This window comes from Ranitomeya variabilis, chromosome 4 (genome assembly GCF_051348905.1).
Source record: "Ranitomeya variabilis isolate aRanVar5 chromosome 4, aRanVar5.hap1, whole genome shotgun sequence".
NCBI lineage: Eukaryota > Metazoa > Chordata > Amphibia > Anura > Dendrobatidae > Ranitomeya > Ranitomeya variabilis.
The window spans coordinates 678,861,819-678,885,059 of NC_135235.1; the positions used below are offsets into that span (position 1 = coordinate 678,861,819).

A 23,241-nucleotide genomic window follows, 5' to 3' on the forward strand; every position below is an offset into this window, starting at 1 on the left:
TTAAATTGCTAGATTTTCACGCTGGCTGTAGTCTGCAGTGTGACCAAGCAAATAAATGTAGAAAAAAAGGGGTCTCTGGATTGCTTTGTAATAAAATTAGCAGGATTCAGGTGCCCCAAAAAAATTATTCTAGCCACATATACCTGCAGCTAGGTGTATATAAAATAGGCAGCAGCAGACAGTAATGGACCCTCTTGATGCATGCGGTGAGATCTATATACTCACATACAGTGCCTGAATGCCTTGCACTGATGTGGATATGTGCACATAGACACTCCCCTGCCTACCTAGCACTGCAATCAATATACCCCCTAATTAGCCCTGAAAGGGACTGTTGGTTTATCTGGATTCGTGGATTGAACAGTAGTAGACTCACACTAACTAATAAAAGAACAAATCTGATCGTATCTCAGCAGCAGCTCTAACTACACTAGCTGAGTCCGGAGCTGAGTGCGCTGAGCAGGGCGACATCCGGTCTCTTATAGACCTGATGAGGCTGTGCAGCCAGCCAATCACTGTAATACCACAACAGAGATGGCTGCGGCATTACAGTGCATGGCAGACAATCCCTGCATGTTCATTCGCGCTCTAAAGAGCGCCAAAATTGCAGGGCAGAGATCCGAGCTCTCCCCGAATAATCATGGAAATGTTCAATGCTCGCTGAGTACTGTTATACTCGGGCGAGTAACGTGTAGTGGTGAGCACGTTCGCTCATCACTAATCTCCATATCTTTCAAGTTTTGGGGCTGTCACTGGGGAACATTGAGTTTCAGCTCCCTCCAAAGATTTTCTATTGGGTTCAGGTCTGGAGTCTTTGTAGGTCGCTCCAGGACCTTGAAATGCTTCTTACGAAGACACTTCTTAATTGCCCTGGCTGTGTGTTTTAGGTCTTTGTCATGCTGGAAGACCCAGCCACGACCCATCTTCAATGCTATTGGTGAGAAAAGGAGGTTGTTGGCCAAAATCTCACGCTACATGACCCCATCCATCCCTCCTGTCCCTTTTGCACAAAAAAGCACCCCCAAATTATGATGTTTCCCCCGCCATGCTTAATGCTTGGGATGATGTTTTTGGGGTTATACTAATGTTCCTTCTTCCAAACTCAGCAAGTGGAGTTGATACAAAAAAAGTTCTATTTTGGTCTTATCTGACCACATGACCTTCTCTCATGCCTCCTCTGGATCATCCAGATGGTCATTGGTGAAATTCAAACGGGCCTGGACATGTGCTTACGTGAGCAGGGGGACCTTGTGTGCCCTGCAAGATTTTAATCCATGACTGCATACTGTGTTACTAACTGTAATGTTTGAGACTGTGGTTCCAGCTTTCTTCGGGTCATTGACAAGGTCCTCTCGTGTAGTTCTGGGCTGATTCCTGATCTTTCTCAGAATCCTCCTTACCCCACGAGGCGAGATCTTGCATAGAGCCCCAGACCGAGGAAGTTTGACAGTCATCTATCTTGTGTTTCTTCCATTTTCTAATAATTGTGCCAACAGTTGTTGCCTTCTCATGAAGCTAAAGAGTGCAGAGTAGGACGACTTCTTAAACAAAAAACTAACAGGTATGTGAGAGTGTAATTCTGTAGTTTGTCCTTAGAATTTTCAATTCAAACCAGGATTTAATAAAAAGAACCTCTTATATGTGTAAATACAGACATAACTGCATGATGTTATGTATTTAACATTAATAAATAACTAACTGAATCATATTATGCGAGTAACACCCATGTAGGTTTTTTGTTTGCTGTTAATATTTTCTAATATTTTGCAGTTATTGTTTTGCACGATAACTTTACAGCATGACATGTTTTACAGTCGCAACATGTGACATTTGAACTTTGGACTAATAATAAGGATACCATACCCCTATTTTCAGTTTGTGTAATTTAAAGCTTGTAGCCTCAATGTAAACATTTCTGAGAGACTTCAACTTTTTCAGAGTTCAGATACAATATTTATCCTATGTGTCCTTCTATTTATAAAATGGTTTATAAAGTGTTATGTTAGGTGTAGTTGGGAAATATTCAAAGAAATATTAAGATTAAATGTAATAGTTTACTATGTGCATTGATAATTAGGATTAGAGATGAGTGAATATTTCAATGTTTCGATCGGATTACTATCTCTGAATTTGCAATATTCGCCTATGTATTTGTTGAATATTTACCGAACATCATTACAGTCAATGGGAGGCAAAAGCAAACGCATGCAAAACACCTTCTAGTGGCCCCAAACACTGCCAAAACACATCAAGTGAGGCACAGGCACCATGAAAGTGGCCTCAGTTCACCCACGGTGCAAATTGTAGCATGGCACTGCCGCAATCAGCCATGAATGAGGTATTGTGGTGAAGGCCAGCATTTCCAGATTTCAGCTGGACCTCAAAGATGAGGTGGGTGAGGGATTGGTGTAGGCCTGCTGTGCTTGGAGCCCTGATACCACATACGACAGCTCAACCTGCTTTCATGCTCAGCCACACTCAGGTGGCATAAATATCTGTTTTGTAGTCTGCTATTGTCAGAAAAATCTAAGGATAGTAGTAACATGGGCAGTGGACTCCAATGAAGTGAAGCTTTCAGAAGCCTACTGCTATAGGCAACACACATGAAGGAGACCCAACCAGGAGTTAAAAAAAAATGAGGGCCTGACACTAGTGATTAGTGAATATACTCGTTACTCGAGATTTCCCGAGCATGCCCGGGTGTCCTCTGAGTATTTGTAAGTGCTCGGAGACTTAGTTTTCATCGCCGCAGCTGAATGATTTACAGCTACTAGCTAGCATAAGTACATGTGGGGGTTGCCTGTTTGCTAGGGAATCCCCACATGTAATCAAGCTGGCTAACAGATGTAAATCATTCAGCTGCGGCACAGAAGCCACTCTAAAGATATCACAGTGCAGTTACACAAGGTTAATGCAGCATACTAAAAAATGCAGCATCGCCTAGTCTGCACAGTCTGCAATTGGGGTGCAAAGGTCCTTGGAGATCCATGACTTGTTCATCTTGATGAAAGTTAGACGGCCTACACTTTTAGGGGACAGCCTGATGCACTTATCTGTCAGGATACCACCAACAGCGCTGAAGATGGGAGAAGGGGGAAGTGTCCACCATAGAGTCCGGTTGGAGGGTCGGCAAACAAATTACCTCTACATTGGGTGAGACCTTTCCATATTGCCAAAGTATGCTGACTTTGTGTCATATTGATCCCCTCCTAAGAGAGGGATTAGAGTATGGTGCATCGTTAGGGATGCATTTTTAAGCATGATACCGCATCAATAGGTGACACCTGCTGATAATGGAGTTGTTGCAATTGAGGACCCCGCTATCTTGTTGTCCTGAAGGATTTTATAACATATAACCACAAGAGGGGGTCTTACCTTTGTGGCAAATAGATGGTCCTTATAGATTACATAAAAGGACCCATTATATACATTAGCCATTTGTATCTATACTGAGACAAGAGTCCTATGTTAATGATGTTGTTGGAGATATGGTCTACATAGCCTACCCATAGGTTTGTGATACGAATGCATCAATGTGGAGTCTGCACTAATTGGGCGCATATTGAATATAATATTGGTCGCCAAAATCTGATTGTCAGCTGAATAGCTTGCATTATAGGGATCGTGGTTTCTTGGAAAGAACTAAATATTGCACAGACCTGAAAGGCCTTGGGCATATTAGATTACCCTACCTTGTATGTGCACTCCACCTATCTGTAGTGTTGTTTGTCTAAAGCACCTTGCACTTTATTTTGTGTGCGTTATTGGCATTCTATTTTAATAGGATATTTATTAAAAGTTAATTTTTAATCAAAAAATGCTGAGATTCTCAATTGCTGGAATTAAATAACACAGGCTAAAACAGCGCTGAAGACATGTTCTGAGAGAATGCTGGCTGTCGGGCACGTTAAAACCTCCAAGGCATGTGAGTTGAGCTCAGGCCACTCATCCATTTTGGAAGACCAAAATGTGAAAGGGTCCAAACCCTACCTGATTATTGATATTCAGTTCTACATACTCCTGCACCATCCTTTCCATTCACCACATGTAACTCTGTTGTGTTGGTGCATCAGCTGGTCTAATAAAAGTGTCAAAAGACTCAAGAAATTGCTTCTTCCACTTATCCTGCTGCTGCAACAACTGTTTTGGCATTGACGGGTTGACGTGCCGGACATTGAAAGTCTAGAGCTGCAATGCACATTGGGTACTTCACTGCTGTCTTGGGGAAAAGCTCTCTTAAGGTACTGTAAAAGCATGTTTCGATACTCCAGTATTCGCGGGTCCCTTTCCAGGGCGGGAAGCATCTGGCAAAATTTGATTTTATAACATGGATCCAACAGAGTGGCTACATGAGGATGGTCTGAGTGCCCGACATCCACAGATGGGGGTTGTGCTCACAGTCCAACACCGTGCAGGACGCTTGGCATTTGCCACAGAACACCAGGATTGGCAAATTTGCCACTGGTGCACTGTTCTCTTCACAGATGAAAACAGGTTCACACTGAGCACATGTGACAGAGTCTGGAGATGCCATGGAGAGCTTTGTTGTCTCCAATGTCTGTTGCTTCACCTTGTTGTAATGGACTGTCCTCTTAGACATTTTAAGGATGGAGGCAATATGACGCTCACTGTATCCCTCTGCTGTTAAAGCCAGAATTGAGCCCTTCTTTTCCTCACTCAAGACTTTTCTTTTCAACTCCTTTGGCATGGTTAAAAGTTATTTTTTCATTCCTATTCCTATTACTTTTGGGATAGTACTAGCACTTGTTTTGCCATCCAGCTTGTCCTATAGCAAGAGGATTGTGAACACAACAGCAGTGTTTTTTTATACTTTCCTTCGTTAAATAAGATTTGATTCAGGTGATTACCTAATCAGAAGCACATTAAGTAGAATAAGGTGTACTCTCGTTGGAATTCAACTGACACTGGAATAGAATGGCTGTTAGACATGTAGAGAAGCTGATTTTTTTATAGAACTGTGCAGTGGTCTCTTAATTTTTGCCATAGCTGTATGTTTCTAATTCTGGACAGCTCTCCTTTTTGAGACGTGTATTTGTGAGACTAAATCATCTTCCACCATCTGCGTTATATATTGGACGTGATTTTAATGTACCTTTCTCAGAAGTGAGGATAGGCTCTCTATGGACAATCTCCCAACTCCTGTAACATTACTCAGACAAAAGCCTTCCCCAAATTGATTAGTAAACATGGTCTCTATGACCTCTGGTGCATCTCTAATCCAACTGGCAGACAATACACGTTCTATTCACATCCCCATTAAAAACATACGCTGATATTTTTATGGGCAATCTCCCTGCTTCGAGACGGTCTTTATCTACAGCTATTGGCTGAATATCTTGATCAGATCATGCACTAGTCTTAGTAGACCTGCTTCCGTTCTCCTCTCCAAGGAGGGAATGCCATTGGAGAGTAAATGACTACCTACTTAAGAATCTGGTCCACAGAATTGGGTTCCAACAACAATTAGTGGACTACTTTATAATTTAGGAGGCTCATAACTCAGTGATGAAAGAGAACTGTATCTCACTGGACTCATATTTTAAAAAAGACATTAATCATCAACACAAAGTACTTTCAACATGCCGTAAAACTTTAGAACACAAAATGTCCCTGCACGCTACAAGAAGTACACATCGTTGATGTCCAAGGGAAACTGAAAGACCTTTCTATTATGAGGGTAGAAAAGATGCTAGTGTATACCAAACAGAGATACAATGAGAGAGGTAACAGGGCTTACTCTCTTAATATCTTTTCTCTTAATCTATTTGTGCCAGCAGTATGTGTTTTTTATTATTACATGGGATTTTACAAGTTATCTAACATATTTGAAATTGTCTATATTTGATGTCTAATACTGCACATGCACGTTATTCTGTATGATTGCACGGAGTATATACCTGCATAGTCCAGGTACTTTACTCATATACATATACTATTCTTTTTGGGCTCTCTACGTATCGAGCATACTGCTGTTTGCACTATTATATAAGTGCACATCCTGTTGGTGAATCATTACTTGTTTGGTGATCTATTCCTTACATCTAACTGACTAAAGGATGTGACCAAACATTATAATGTTGTGGTCCAGTATACCTTTTTCTATAGCTACTTATGCTTTTTAATTGTTTTTAAAATGTTTTGTTTGGCTTGTTTTGCTACTAAATCATTTACTTGGTGACTCCTGTCATTGCATATTACTGCCTTCTTATATACATTTTGTGCCCTTTCTGTAAGTGACCAGTAGATCACGGTTTACCTTGTGGTGGTGCCCTCTCTATTCTCTTACTCTCATAAAGCCAATGAAAGAGCTTTTGAGATAATTGCCCAATTAGGTCAGGTCCCTTTGAAAAAGAGACAGCTCCATGTTAAAGAGCTGAAATTCCTAAACCCTTACTCCAATTTGGATATGAATACCGTCAAATTAAAGCGGAGAGTCGGCACTGTAAGTTCAGATTGATTATATAACTGTATCTTGAATACGTTTTGGTAAACAGCTAAAATGCCAAAACTTGTGTCACTGTCCAAGTATTTTCTAGACCTAACAATCTAACAGTGCTATTGACATGAATGTCTCACCAGATGTCGGTAACAACCCATCCAATCCATACAGGTAGAGAAATCAAACCAAAGATGACCATAACTTATGTGTAACTAGTTGGCCCGTGCAAAATTTTCGCACATTGTTTGTCGGGGGCACAGGCAATTTCAGGAAAATCAAGCTGGTCAAATGTAAATGTATTTAATGAGATGATGAACACAGAGAGGTATGTGTCTCACTGACATCAAAACTATGAATTAACACATGTGGAATTATATACTTAAGAAAAAAGTGTGAAACAACTGAAAATATGTCTTATATTCTAGGTTCTTCTAAGTAGCCAACTTTTGCTTTGATGACTGTTTTGCACACTCTTGATGAGCTTCAAGAGGTAGTCACCGGGAATGGTTTCCACTTCACAGGTGTGCCCTGTCAGGTTCAATAAGTGGGAATTCTTGCCTTATAAATGGGGTTGGGACCATCAGTTGTGTTATGCAGAAGTCTGGTGGATACACAGCTGATAGTCTGACTGAATAGACTGCTAGAATTTGTATTATGGCAAGAAAAAAGAAGCTAAGAAAAACAAGTGGCCATCATTACTTTAAGAAAGGAAGGTCAGTCAGTCCGAAAAATTGGGAAAACTTTGAAAGTGTCCCCAAGTGCACTGGCAAAAACCATCAAGCGCTACAAAGAAACTGGCTCACATGAGGACCGCCCCAGGAAAGGAAGACAGAGTCACCTCTGCTTCTGAGGATAAGTTTATCCGAGTCACCAGCCTCAGAAATCGCAGGTTAGCAGCAGCTCAGAGACCAGGTCAATGCCACACAGAGTTCTAGCATCAGACACATCTCTACAACAACTGTTAAGAGGAGACTTTGTGCAGCAGGCTTTCATGGTAAAATAGCTGCTAGAAAACCACTGCTAAGGACAGGCAACAAGCAGTAGAGACTTGTTTGGGCTAAAGAACACAAGGAATGGACATTAGACCAGTGGAAATCTGTGCTTTGGTCTGATGAGTCCAAATTAATTTGAGATCTTTGGGTCCAACCACCGTGTCTTTTTGCGACGCAGAAAAGATGAACGGATGGACTCTACATGCCTGGTTCCCACCGTGAAGCATGGAGGAGGAGGTGTGATAGTGTGGGGGTGCTTTGCTGGTGACACTGTTTGGGATTTATTCAAAATTGAAGGCATACTGAACCAGCATGGCTACCACAGCATCTTGCAGCGGCATGCTATTCCATCCGGTTTGCGTTTAGTTGGACCATCATTTATTTTTCAACAGGACAATGACCCCAAACACACCTCTAGGCTGTGTAAGGGCTATTTGCCCAAGAAGGAGAGTGATGGGTTGCTATGCCAGATGACCTGGCCTCCACAGTCACCAGACCTGAACCCAATCGAGATGGTTTGGGGTGAGCTGGACCGCAGAGTGCAGGCAAAAGGGCCAACAAGTGCTAAGCATCTCTTTGAACTCCTTCAAGATTGTTGGAAGACCATTCCCAGTGAATACCTCTTGAAGCTCATCAAGAGAATTCCAAGAGTGTGCAAAGCAGTCATTAAAGCAAAAGGTGGCTACTTTGAAGAACCTAGAATATAAAACATAATTTCAGTTGTTTCACACTTTTTTTGTTACGTATATAATTCCACGTGTGTTAATTCATAGTTTTGATGCCTTCAGTGTGAATGTACAATTTTCATAGACATGAAAATACAGAAAAATCTTTAAATGAGAAGGTGTGTCCAAACTTTTGGTCTGTACTGTATATATATATATATATATATATATATATATATATATATATATATTATACTAGATTGTGGCCCGATTCTAACACATCGGGTATTCTAGAATATGTATGTCCCCGTAGTATATGGACAATGATGATTCCAGAATTCGCGGCAGACTGTGCCCGTCGCTGATTAGTCGAGGCAACCTTTATGACATCGTCGCCATGGCAACCATTATGACATCTACGTCGATACTGTGCCTGTCGCTGATTGGTCGAGGCGAATTCGCGGCTGACTGTGCCCGTCGCTGATTGGTCGGGGCAACCTTTATGACATCATCGTCGCCATGCTGTGCCGGTCGCTGATTGGTCGAGGCCTGGCGGCCTCGACCAATCAGAGACGCGGGATTTCCAGGACAGACAGACAGACAGAAAAACCCTTAGACAATTATATATATAGATATTTATATACATATATGTTTTCACGAATATTTGAGCCCATGGATCCATTATACGTCCATTTTGCAAGCCGGTGAGAAAATCTCACCATACGGATGCCATACGGATGCTTACAGGCGAGAAAATCGCATCCTCGCATTGCACACGCATGACACATGGATCACTGTTCAGGGAACATTTCTGCGATTGTCGTCCGTGTAAAACAGACTGATTTTTTTTATACGTTGTGTGTGACTCCAGCCTAAAGGAGATCCCCCAACATTAAACATAATGGTATTTTATTTACTGATCAGAAGGGGTCTGATTGTCAGGACCTTGCAAAAGAACATGGGCAGCAGCATTTTTTTCCCTCCACAGCAGCACTGCCATCTATCTGCAGTGTAGGGAAGTGCAACACAGCCCTATGTATGTGAACGGAGCAGCTCCCTGTACAGCAGTGCCTCTTTGACCGTAAAAATTATGAAGGAGAATTGACCCCATAACTGAGCGTATTTACATCATTGCATAATAATTGGGAATATCCCTTTAAAAAAAATTATATCTGCAGATTATTTTACCTTTTTCCCTACAGTTTGGATTTTTTTTTCAATTTTTGCAAGGTTGTTTCCACCAATCTCTCCCATTGGGAAACAATGTACAGTCTGAGTTATGTCAATGTTGCAGTTTTTTACTTGGAACCAGAGGTGACTCTAGGTCACCAATAAGCTGCTTAGAAGGAAGCTAGACTTTTCAATGACTGTCCAATAATACAGAAAATCTGATGGTTCAGAACCTGACCGGTCCCTTTTAGGCTGCATTCATTTATATCTTCAGTTTTAAAGCTGAAGTCTTAAACAAGTAAAGTTTTACTTTTATTCTTCCACATATGTAGCAAATATTTTATATGTTCCTGCCTGAAATCGGCTGGGCAAGGAGTTCGGCAAGCTGGAAAACCCCAAAGGCAAATGTTAGGATTTGTTTCAGCTTTGTATTAGTATGCTCGGGGTAGTGTGGTGCCACCTGCAGGTCATTTTTGCTTACTGCAGTTTTATGAAAATAAATGTTTAAAATGTATTTTATGATAACATCGTGGATGTGTGGTTTGTTTGGCTATTTTCTTGCTTAAGGGGGCAAGTTTACCTTTCAAATGGTGTATCATTTGTGTGTGTGGGTGCAGTATGAACGGAGATACAAAGTGATCACCCAAAAAGAGTGTTTTGAAATAATATAGAAGGATAACTAGAGATGGGTGCACCAGAACAGTAAAGTTCGGGGCCCGTACTGAACACCTACTGTTCGGTCACGGACACCGACTTGACTATGAAGTCAATCGTACTGTTCGGTTTCGGCACTCCAAATAATAGGTGTTTCTCACACTGTCATGACAGCACGAGAAACACCGGCGGCTCTGATCGTTGATAAGATTAATACCACCATAAGATTAATACTACCATCAGAATAGCAGGGTCCTCACGCCATTTAAAAAAAAAAATATTTTAAAAAAAAAAACGGCGTAGGGTATCCCTCTTTTTTGACAACCGGCCAAGCTGAAGCAGGCAGCTGGGGGCTGGTATTCTCAGGCTGGTAAGGAGCCATAGATATTTGCTCACCAGCCTAAATATAGCAGCCGCCGCTGCCCAGTAAAGGCGCATCTATTCAATGCACCAATTCTGGAGCTTTGACCCGCTCTTACAATTTACCCTGTGGTGGTGGCAAGTGTGGTTCACATTACCTTTGTATTGTCCAGTGACATCAAGCCCACGGCTTAGTAATGGAGAGACATCTATAAGACACCTCTCCATTATTAATCCTATAGTTCTATTGTAAATAAACACACAGCCAGAATAAAGTTCTTTATTTGAAATAAAAAAAACAAAAAACAGACTTTTAATCACCTAATGCCCAATTCCACGGAAGTCAACGTCTCCTGTAAAAAGACGAAAATAAAAAACAACCATATACCTCACCTGTCCGTTGTTATGTCCCACGCTGTAATACACGTTTACTTCAGTGGAATTTGGTGTTAGGTGACTAGAACTGCATTTGTTATTTTTAAATAAAAAAGTAAAAGTGTGTCTATTTACAATACAACTATAAGACTAGTAATGGAGGGACGTCTTAAAAACAGCTCTCTATTACTAAGCAGTGGGCTTGATGTCACCTGAAAATAAAAAGGTGACATCAACCCCACAAATATGAACCCCTCTTTCCACTGCCACAGGGCAAGTGGGAACATTCGGACAAAGCACCAGAATTGGCTCCTCTAATATGAGTCTAATATGGGCAGCTGCAGGCTGCTATTTTTAGGCTGGAGGGGCAATATCCATGGCCCCCTTACCAGTCAGAGTTCCAGCCCTCAGCTGTCTGCTTTAGTTTGGCAGGTTGTCAAAAATGAGAGAAACCCATGCAGTTTTTTAAAATTTAGTTAAATTTTAAAAAACGGCATGTGGACCCCTCTATTCTTGATAACCAGCCTTGCTAAAGCTGACAGCTCAGGGTTGGCTAGTAATGAAAAAAAATACCGGGGAACCCATGCCATTTTTTTTTTTTAATTATTTATTTAGAATGCATACAGCGGCTGACGAATACTCCCATCAGCCTCTGCCTGCTCTCGCTGTTATTAGTGCAGTAGGCATAGAATTATGGAAGTAGTAGTCCCATCAGTTTACTCCATTGACCACAGGTAATCATTTTACCTCCAGGCACAGCTGTGGGCTCACACTGTTATTTGACAATGTGAAAAAAAAACACAAAAATTGAGCTTGACTTGGTACACATGCAGCACAAACGCATGTTCACATTGGACACAAAACATATAAAACCTACAAGAGAAAAAATGAGCAAAAACCCTGCTGTAACTAAGTAAATAAAATGCAAAAAGTGCATTTAAATTACACAGAGTTTTTAGTTATACTGTTTTGATCAAAAATAGGATAAAAGCCATCCCACCACAACAAGGTAACTCTGATTGGGACAGTCCTACACTGTCTAATATTAACCCCTTCATGACCTTGCCGTTTTTTGCAATTCTGACCAGTGTCCCTTTATGAGGTAATAACTCAGGAACGCTTCAACGGATCCTAGCGATTCTGAGATTGTTTTTTCGTGACATATTGGGCTTCATGTTAGTGGTAAATTTAGGTCGATAATTTCTGTGTTTATTTGTGAAAAAAACGGAAATTTGACAAAAATTTAGAAAATTTTGCAATTTTCACATTTTGAATTTTTATTCTGTTAAACCAGAGAGTTATGTGACACAAAATAGTTAATAAATAACATTTCCCACATGTCTACTTTACATCAGCACAATTTTGGAAACAATTTTTTTTTTTGCTAGGAAGTTATAAGGGTTAAAATTTGACCAGTGATTTCTCATTTTTACAACAAAATTTACAAAACCATTTTTTTTAGGGACCACCTCACATTTGAAGTCAGTTTGAGGGTTCTATATGGCTGAAAATACCCAAAAGTGACACCATTCTAAAAACTGCACCCCTCAAGGTGCTCAAAACCACATTCAAGAAGTTTATTAACCCTTCAGGTGTTTCACAGCAGCAGAAGCAACATGGAAGTAAAAAATGAACATTTAACTTTTTAGTCACAAAAATGGTATTTTAGCGAAAATTTTTTTATTTTCCCAAGGGTAAAAGGAGAAACTGGACCACGGACGTTGTTGTCCAATTTGTCCTGAGTACGCTGATACCTCATATGTGGGGGTAAACCACTGTTTGGGCGCACGGCAGGGCTCGGAAGGGAAGGAGCGCCATTTGACTTTTTCAATGAAAAATTGGCTCCAATCTTTAGCGGACACCATGTCGCGTTTGGAGAGCCCCCGTGTGCCTAAACATTGGAGCTCCCCCACAAGTGACCCCATTTTGGAAACGAGACCCCCCAAGGAACTTATCTAGAAGCATAGTGAGCACTTTAAACCCCCAGGTGCTTCACAAATTGATCCGTAAAAATGAAAAAGTACTTTTTTTTCACAAAAAAATTATTTTAGCCTCAATTTTTTCATTTTCACATGGGCAACAGGATAAAATGGATCCTAAATTTTGTTGGGCAATTTCTCCTGAGTACACAAATACCTCACATGTGGGGGTAAACCACTGTTAGGGCACATGGTAAGGCTCGGAAGGGGAGGCGTGCCATTTGACTTTTTGAATGGAAAATTAGCTCCAATCGTTAGCGGACACCATGTCGCGTTTGGAGAGCCCCTGTGTGCCTAAACATTGGAGCTCCCCTACAAGTGACCCCATTTTGGAAACTAGACCCCCCAAGGAACTTATCTAGATGCATAGTGAGCACTTATAACCCCCAGGTGCTTCACAGAAGTTTATAACGCAGAGCCGTGAAAATAAAAAAATAATTTTTCTTTCCTCAAAAATGATTTTTAGCCCAGAATTTTTTATTTTCCCAAGGGTAATAGGAGAAATTGGACCCCAAATGTTGTTGTCCAGTTTGTCCTGAGTACGATGATACCCCATATGTGGGGGTAAACCACTGTTTGGGCGCACGGCAGGGCTCGGAAGGGAAGGCACGCCATTTGGCTTTTTGAATGGAAAATTAGCTCCAATCATTAGCGGACACCATGTCGCGTTTGGAGAGCCCCTGTGTGCCTAAACATTGGAGCTCCCGCACAAGTGACCCCATTTTGGAAACTAGACCTCCCAAGGAACTAATCTAGATGTGTGGTGAGCACTTTGAACCCCCAAGTGCTTCACAGAAGTTTATAACGCAGAGCCATGAAAATAAAAAATAATTTTTCTTTTCTCAAAAATGATTTTTTAGCCCACAATTTTTTATTTTCCCAAGGGTAACAGGAGAAATTGGACCCCAAAAGTTGTTTTCCAGTTTCTCCTGAGTATGATGATACCCCATATGTGGGGGTAAACCACTGTTTTGGCACATGTCGGGGTTCGGAAGGGAAGTAGTGACGTTTTGAAATGCAGACTTTGATGGAATGCTCTGCGGGCATCAGGTTGCGTTTGCAGAGCCCCTGATGTGCCTAAACAGTAGGAACTCCCCACAAGTGACTCCATTTTGGAAACTAGACCCCCAAGGGAACTTATCTAGATGTGTGGTGAGCACTTTGAACCCCCAAGTGCTTCACAGAAGTTTATAACGCAGAGCCGTGAAAATAATAAATGTGTTTCCTTTCCTCAAAAATATTTTTTTAGCCCAGAATTTTTTATTTTTGCAAGAGTAACAGGAGAAATTGGACCCCAAAAGTTGTTGTCCAGTTTCTCCTGAGTACGCTGATACCCCATATGTGGGGGTAAACCACTGTTTGGGTACATGCCGGGGCTCGGAAGGGAAGTAGTGACGTTTTGGAATGCAGACTTTGATGGAATGGTCTGCGGGCATCATGTTACGTTTGCAGAGCCCCTGATATGCCTAAACAGTAGAAACCCCCCACAAGTGACCCCATTTTGGAAACTAGACCCCCCAAGGAACTTATCTAGATGTGTGGTGAGTAGTGTTGAGCGATACCGTCCGATACTTGAAAGTATCGGTATCGGAAAGTATCGGCCGATACCGGCAAAGTATCGGATCCAATCCGATACCCGATACCAATACAAGTCAATGGGACTCAAGTATCGGACGGTATTCCTGATGGTTCCCAGGGTCTGAAGGAGAGGAAACTCTCCTTCAGACCCTGGGATCCATATAAATGTGTAAAATAAAGAATTAAAATAAAAAATATTGCTATACTCACCTGTCCGACGCAGCCTGGACCTCAGCGAGGGAACCGGCAGCGTTGTTTGTTTAAAATTCGCGCTTTTACTTGGTTACGTGAAGTCCCGGCTTGTGATTGGTCAGGGCGGCCATGTTGCCGGGACGCGAACCAATCACAGCAAGCCGTGACGAAATTACGTCACGGCTTGCTGTGATTGGTCCGCGTCCCGGCAACATGGCCGCCATTAACCAATCACAAGCCGTGACGTCACGGGAGGCTGGACACGCGCGCTTTTTAAAATACGCGCATGTCCAGCCTCCCGTGACGTCACGGCTTGTGATTGGTTAATGGCGGCCATGTTGCCGGGACGCGGACCAATCACAGCAAGCCGTGACGTAATTTCGTCACGGCTTGCTGTGATTGGTCCGCGTCCCGGCAACATGGCGCCGTGACCAATCATAAGCCGGGACGTCACTGGAGGCTGGACACGCGCGCTTTTTAAAATACGCGCATGTCCAGCCTCCCGTGACGTCACGGCTTGTGATTGGTTAATGGCGGCCATGTTGCCGGGACGCGGACCAATCACAGCAAGCCGTGACGTAATTTCGTCACGGCTTGCTGTGATTGGTCCGCGTCCCGGCAACATGGCGCCGTGACCAATCATAAGCCGGGACGTCACTGGAGGCTGGACACGCGCGCTTTTTAAAATACGCGCATGTCCAGCCTCCCGTGACGTCACGGCTTGTGATTGGTTAATGGCGGCCATGTTGCCGGGACGCGGACCAATCACAGCAAGCCGTGACGTAATTTCGTCACGGCTTGCTGTGATTGGTCCGCGTCCCGGCAACATGGCCGCCCTGACCAATCACAAGCCGGGACTTCACGTAACCAAGTAAAAGCGCGAAATTTAAACAAACAACGCTGCCGGTTCCCTCGCTGAGGTCCAGGCTGCGTCGGAGAGGTGAGTATAGCAATATTTTTTATTTTAATTCTCTCTTTTACACATTATTACATTAATGTTGTTGCGATACCCGATACCCGATACCACAAAAGTATCGGATCTCGGTATCGGAAATTCCGATACAGCAAATATCGGCCGATACCCGATACTTGCAGTATCGGAATGCTCAACACTAGTGGTGAGCACGTTCAACCCCCAAGTGCTTCACAGAAGTTTACAACGCAGAGCCGTGAAAATAAAAAATCATTTTTCTTTCCTCAAAAAAGATGTTTTAGCAAGCAATTTTTTATTTTCACAGGGGTAACAGGAGAATTTGGACCCCAATATTTGTTGCCCAGTTTGTTGTGAGTACGCTGATACCCCATATGTGGGGGTAAACCACTGTTTGGGCACACGTCAGGGCTCGGAAGGGAAGTAGTGACATTTGAAATGCAGACTTTGATGGAATGGTCTGCGGGCGTCACATTGCATTTGCAGAGCCCCTGATGTGCCTAAACAGTAGAAACACCCCACAAGTGACCCCATTTTGGAAACTAGACCCCCGAAGGAACTTATCTAGATGTGTGGTGAGCACTTTCAACCCCCAAGTGCTTCACAGAAGTTTATAACGCAGAGCCGTGAAAATAAAAAAATAATTGTTCTTTCCTCAAAAATTATGTTTTAGCAAGTAATTTTTTATTTTTGCAAGGGTAACAGGAGAAATTGGACCCCAACAGTTGTTGCCCAGTTTGTCCTGAGTACGCTGGTACCCCAAATGTGGGGGTAAACCACTGTTTGGGCGCACGTCGGGGCTTGGAAGGGCGGGAGCACCATTTGACTTTTTGAACGCAAGATTGGCTGGAATCAATGGTGGCGCCATGTTGCGTTTGGAGACCCCTGATGTGCCTAAACAGTGGAAACCCCTCAATTCTAACTTCAACACTAACCCCAACACACCCCTAATCCTAATCCCAACTGTAGCCATAACCCTAACACACCCCTAACCACAACCCTAACCGCAACACAACCGTAACCCTAATTCCAACCCTAATGCTAACCCTAATCCCAACTGTAACCCTAATCCCAACCCTAACCACAACTGTAACCCCAACACACCCCTAACCCTATCCGTAACCCTAACCACAAGCCTAATCTTAACCCTATTTCAAACCCTAGCCCTAATTCCAACCCTAACTCTAATTCCAACCCTAACCCTAAGGCTATGTGCCCACGTTGCGGATTCGTGTGAGATTTTTCCGCACGATTTTTGAAAAATCTGCAGGTAAAAGGCACTGCGTTTTGCCTGCGGATTTACAGCAGATTTCCAGTGTTTTTTTGTGCGGATTTCACCTGCGGATTCCTATTGAGGAACAGGTGTAAAACGCTGCGGAATCCGCACAAAGAATTGACATGCTGCGGAAAATACAATGCAGCGTTTCTGCACGGAATTTTCCGCACCATGGGCACAGCGGATTTGGTTTTCCTTAGGTGTACATGGTACTGTAAACCTGATGGAAAACTGCTTCGAATTCGCAGCGGCCAATCCGCTGCGGATCCGCGGCCAATCCGCTGCGGATCCACTGCCGATCCGCTGCAGATCCGCGGCCGATCCGCGGCCAAACCGCTGCGGATCCGCGGCCGATCCGCTGCGGATCCGCTGCGGATCCGCGGCCGATCCGCGGCCGATCCGCTGCGGATCCGCGGCCGATCCGCTCTGTGTGCACATGCCATAACCCTACCCCTAACCCTACCCGTAACCCTAACCCTACCCCTAGTTCTAACCCTAGTTCTAACCCTAACCCTAGTGGAAAAAGAAAAAAAAATATTTTCTTTATTTTATTATTGTCCCTACCTATGGGGGTGATAAAGGGGGGGGTTTATTTATTAATTTTTTATTTTGATCGCTGTGGTAGAACCTACCACAGCGATCAAAATGTACTTGTAACGAATCTGCCAGCCTGCAGATTCGGCGGGCGTACTGAGCATGTTGGAAGATGGCGGCGCCCAGGGAGAAGACGGACCGACTTCGGGAGGATCGGTAAGTATGAGGGGGTGGTGGGGGGGTGGATCGGAGCACAGGGGGGGGGATCGGAGGACGGGGGGAGCGGACAGGAGCACGGGGGAGCGGGCAGGAGGACGGGGAAGCGGACAGGAGGACGGAGAGGACCGGGCCACATAACGGACGACTGGGGAGGAGATCGGGGGCGGTGGGGGGGGGCAGAACATGATTTCCAGCCATGGCAGATGCTATTGCAGCATCGGCCATGGCTGGATTGCAATATTTCACCATTTTCATAGGTGAAATATTGCAAATTGCTCTGATTGGCTGTTGCACTTTCAACAGCCAATCAGAGCGATCGTAGCCACGTGGGGGCAAAGCCACCCCCCCTAGGCTGAAGTACAACTCCCCCTCTCCCTGCAGATCGGGTAAAATAGGAATTAACCCTTTCACCCGATATGCAGGGATGCGATCATTCCATGACGCCGCATAGGCGTCATGGGTCGGGAAGGGGTTAAAAACCTTACCAAGTGTCAAGGTTGACCTCAGTGTATGAATAAGGGCAGACAAAATGACTGGGCTCAACCAGTGGAACACCAGTCTGGGAAACCTTATATATAATTTCCAGCTCAGGAAATGGAGGTCACATCCCAGCTTGCACAGAATGCAATAATACAAAGAAAAAAAACACAAAAATTGAGCTTGACTTGAGTCACATGGTACACATGCAGCACATTTGACAATGTGGGAGCCGCGGCTGTCTGACCGGTGGTAATGATTTTACTGTGTGTAATAATTATAGGGGATAACTCAGGAGACTCTTTGCGTTGAACAAGACAACTACAGGACACAGTTTTATAAGTGGTAAAGTCTATATTATCAAACGGTGATTCAAGCAGGTGCAGAGAGAAACTCAAGTCCACAACACTTGGAGTAAATATTAAATGCAGCTTAGCAGTCTATAGGAAACTTCAGAGGAAAATGCAATCACACAGAAAGTCTATGAAGCACAATTATTCTTGAGGATACTTGACACGAATAAGTCCTTGCTTAGTCCAAAACACAGATAGATATGCTTATAAGACAGTTCAAATAATATCTTAGCTCAACCAGGGAGGCCTGGTTATTAGTCTCAGGTTTAAGCATAGCAGCAACAGCTTACATGTCCAGCAAATGCAGATGGAAGTAAACACGAGCAGCAGATGAAGGAGGATTACTGGAACTGGTGTATGCAGCAGGAACTCAGAGCAGAGTAGCAGGATAACCCCACAGGTTCACAGGAGCAGGTAAATAGCCAGGGAGTAACCAGAGGTCAGGAGCTGGATGCAAGGCAGAATACTCTAGCACAGACAGAAGGCTGGGGTGGAGTTTTATAGCAGGAAGACACATTGCACATGAGACCAAAGACGCCATCTTGGAAAAGGGCAGTAATGCACAAAAGGTAATAAAAAATGTTCAGAGTCCTGACACTGTGGATCAGGTGCAGTGTTTGCCATGCTGGCATAGTTCTGGTCCCCGATTCAAATGAATGGGGTCCAGGTTAGGGTAATTTTTCTTTTACCTGAACCAAACTTTTTTTTTACTTTTCAGCCAAACCAGAACATCCACTAGTAATCACTAGTAATAACGAGAAATGACACAGCGAAAAAGTATTTAACTCGCTTTCTGACATTTATTTAGAAGTTTGTACAAAAGCCGTTGTTGGTGATGACAGTTTCAAGATACCTCCTATATGGAGAAACTAGTCATATGCATTGTTCACGTGTGCTTTTGTCCCATTCTTCCACACAAACACTCATCAAATCCTGAAGGTCTCGTGAGCTCCTTCTGTGACCTCTGAGCTTTAGTTCCTTCCATAAATTTTCTATTGAAATCAGGTTAGGTGATTGGCTGGGTTATTCTAGCAGCTTTATTTTTTTTTTAACTGAAACCAATTGAAAATTTCCTTGGCTGTGTATTTGCAAACCCTCGTTTCATCTTAATCATTCTGGTAGATGACCGCAGATGTTTACCCATAATATCCTGGTAAAGCCGTTTAAGTGGTGCGTTCCCGGTGCTCATGTGAAGTTCTTAAGTCATGTGAGCCCTGCATTTAATCAAAGCTGGCGTCACAGTCTCCAGCTTCAGACAAATTGCATGTCATGAGGAAGTTAGAGAGGAGCCACAGCCCTGGCTTTGTGTTGATGTTCAATATGTCCGAAGATGGGAAATGTGAGGCCGACACTGAATGGTCGAATGGCTCATGTGACGTAACAACCTCATGTAAGTCCTGGGAATGCAAGTCCTGAAACCTCTGGACAGGGCTGCCACTAGGAATTTTGAGGGCCCCATACTGGCAAAATTTTCGGGACACCCTTGAAACTCCATCCTAGCCCCGCCTACACCCCTCGAACCTTCCACAGTCCCACAGCCCTCTTTGGAAGAACTCCTCTTCTGCACTATGTCCTCTCCAATCACACATTATCATTTCCAATCACCAGACCACATCCATAGCCAGCAGCTTTTGTTTTGGCCAAAAGATTTTTTAATCCGCCACCACGACAAAGTCGACTCTTCTGGCCAGGCCATACTCTACTCTAACTTATTAAACATTTGTTAAAATACCTAATACAATTTAAGCAGAGATAAAAACTCACACACTTAGGGTACCGTCACACAGTACCATTTACATCGCTACAACGGCACGATTCGTGACGTCGCAGCGTCGTATGATTATCGCTCCAGCGTCGTAGACTGCGGTCATACGTTGCAATCACGGCGCTGGAGCGATGCCGAAGTTCCCAGGTAACCAGGGTAAACATCGGGTTACTAAGCGCAGGGCCGTGCTTAGTAACCCGATGTTTACCGTGGTTACCAGCGTAAAAGTAAAAAAAAACAAACAGTACATACTCACCATCTGATGTCCGTCAGGTCCCTTGCCGTCTGCTTCCTGCTCTGACTGAGATCCGGCCGTACAGTGAGAGCAGAGCGCAGCGGTGACGTCACCGCTGTGATCTGCTCTCACTTTCCGGCCGGCAGACAGTCAGAGCGGAAAGCAGACGGCAAGGGACCTGACGGACATCAGATGGTGAGTATGTACTGTTTGGTTTTTTTTACTTTTACGCTGGTAACCACGGTAAACATCGGGTTACTAAGCGCGGCCCTGCGCTTAGTTACCCGATGTTTACCCTGGTTACAAGCGAACGCATCGCTGGATCGCTGTCACACACAACGATCCAGCGATGACAGCGGGAGATCCAGCGACGAAAGAAAGTTTAAAACGATGTGCTACGACGTACGATTCTCAGCTGGGTGCCTGATCGCAGTAGCGTGTCAGACACTGCGAGATCGTAACGATATCGCTAGAACGTCACGAATCGTGCCGTCGTAGCGATAAAAATGCCACTGTGTGACGGTACCCTTAATCAGCATGGCAGAGGCATATAATACATCACAATAACAAGAAATATTATTCAAATAAACAACAAAGCCTCGCCTGCTGTAATCCAATGGACATAAAAGACTGGACAAGTCGTAAATAATGAAAATCAAAAAAGAACGGTGGCCAAAGACCAGAACAAGAACGACCAAAAGTCCGTGTATAAATCTATATCAAAATGACTTTATTTAGAAAGAATATATATACAGAACAATATGAACGTAGGATAGGGAAATAGTGCAGGGGATTGACGGCCACTGCCAAGGAGTACGAAAAGCAAGTTAGTGTGGACGGGCATGTGGAACCCCCACATCAGATGTACTATTGCTGTGTGCGGTAGGATAAATAAAACAGTGGTCAGATACAAAACTGTAAACAGCCAATCATATATAGTATCCACTTATGGGAATCAGACCACAATCGGACAACCTTATAGTGATGGTACTAGCGTATACCGAAATAGGTAGCAACATCTTATACTAAGAGTGAGCTAAGGAAAAAATACACTAGTGGTCCCGGTGCGCATACGCATTTGCACAAATGTTACATGCCGCAACTAGCCTCTCAAGCTGAGAATGCACAAGTATACCAAAATTGGCAGCAGCATATCAAATACAGAAACAAGCTACAGAAAAAATCACTAGCATGCCCCCTGAGGAAGGAGAACATCCGAAACGATCGTCGGGGAGTGTGGACGGCTCCGTTGTACCTCCACATCACACTGCTGTGGTATGTAACTTTTGTGCATACGTTTGCACGCACTGTGATCGCTAGTGAATTTTTCTGTAGCTTGTTTCTGTATTTGATATGCTGCTGCCAATTTTGGTATACTTGTGCATTCTCAGCTTGAGAGGCTAGTTGCGGCATGTAACATTTGTGCAAATGCGTATGCGCACCGGGACCACTAGTGTATTTTTTCCTTGGCTCACTCTTAGTATAAGATGTTGCTACCTATTTTGGTATACGCTAGTACCATCACTATAAGGTTGTCCGGTTGTGGTCTGATTCCCCTAAGTGGATACTATATATGATTGGCTGTTTACAGTTTTGTATCTGACCACTGTTTTATTTATCCTACCGCACACAGCAATAGTACATCTGATGTGGGGGTTCCACGTGCCCGTCCACACTAACTTGCTTTTCGTACTCCTTGGCAGTGGCCGTCAATCCCCTGCACTATTTCCCTATCCTACATTCATATTGTTCTGTATATATATTCTTTCTAAATAAAGTCATTTTGATATAGATTTATACACGGACTTTTGGTCGTTCTTGTTCTGGTCTTTGGCCACCGTTCTTTTTTGATTTTCTAATACAATTTAAGGTATATTTTTATTTCTTTTTCAATTTTTTAAGTGACCAAATAATACCACATACAGGGAATAAATATCGCCACACCATGACCAGACAACATATTACCACCACATGGAGACCAATAATACCACATACAAGGAACAAATACCGCCATACCATGACCAGATCACATATTACCACCACATCGTGACTGAATACTACAATATTTATCATTAATAAAAAAACACAATACTAATGCCATTATACACAGGAGATCTGTACTTAGTATACAGTGTCCGTGTACACGTAATACAGTGATCACCGGTGACATTATACACAGGAGCTCTGTATATAGTGTATAGTGTACAGGTAATACAGTGATCACTAGTGACATTATACACAGGAGCTCTGTATATAGTGTAAGTGTACAGGTAACACACTGAATCACTGGTGACGTCTCTAATTGAAGTCCTTCATCTCCGCTTTTCTTCTTCATCCACTTCAGACCACCATCACTTCTTCCAGCCAGGACTCGGCTCTGCAGAAAATAACACGGTTATCTAGAGCACATTCCCCAATTTTTCCCCAAATTCTATACTACTCCAGATATAGAAAAAAAGCGATAGTGTCACCCTGCACAGTAACAGGACCTCTCCTTCCCCACACTGAAAACAGTATCCTCAAAAAGAATATCCTTAATTAGCCCCTACAGTAATCATATCCCACATTCTGGACCCCACATATCCCCCTATTCTGGAGCCCACATGTCCTCCCATTATGGACCCCACGTGTCCACCCAGTCTGCCTCATGTCTCTCCATATTGCCCCCATAGTCATCCATAATATTATAATGCATCCCATAGTCCTATATAGTAGTATAATGCATCCCATAGTCATATATAGCGGTATAATGCAGCCCCATAGCGGTATAATGCAGCCCCATAGTGGTAAAATGCACCCCCATAGTGGTATAATGCAGCCACATAGCGGTATAACGCAGCCTCATAGTGGTATAATGCACCCCATAGTATAATGCAACTCATAATTTGATACACCTACATAATGGTATAATGCACTCCCATAGCAGTATAATGCACCCCCACAGTATAATGCACCCCATGGTATAATACAGCCCCATAGGGGTATAATGCACCCCCATAATAAAATGCTCCCCATAGGGGTAAAAT

General features: G+C 43.3%; 1 protein-coding gene across 1 annotated transcript in view; it reads left to right on the forward strand.

Moving 5' to 3' along the window:
* LOC143766340 (uncharacterized) overlaps nucleotides 1–23,241 on the forward strand; it is a 393,805-nt gene that overhangs the window by 34,917 nt on the left and 335,647 nt on the right. The window lies entirely within an intron of this gene.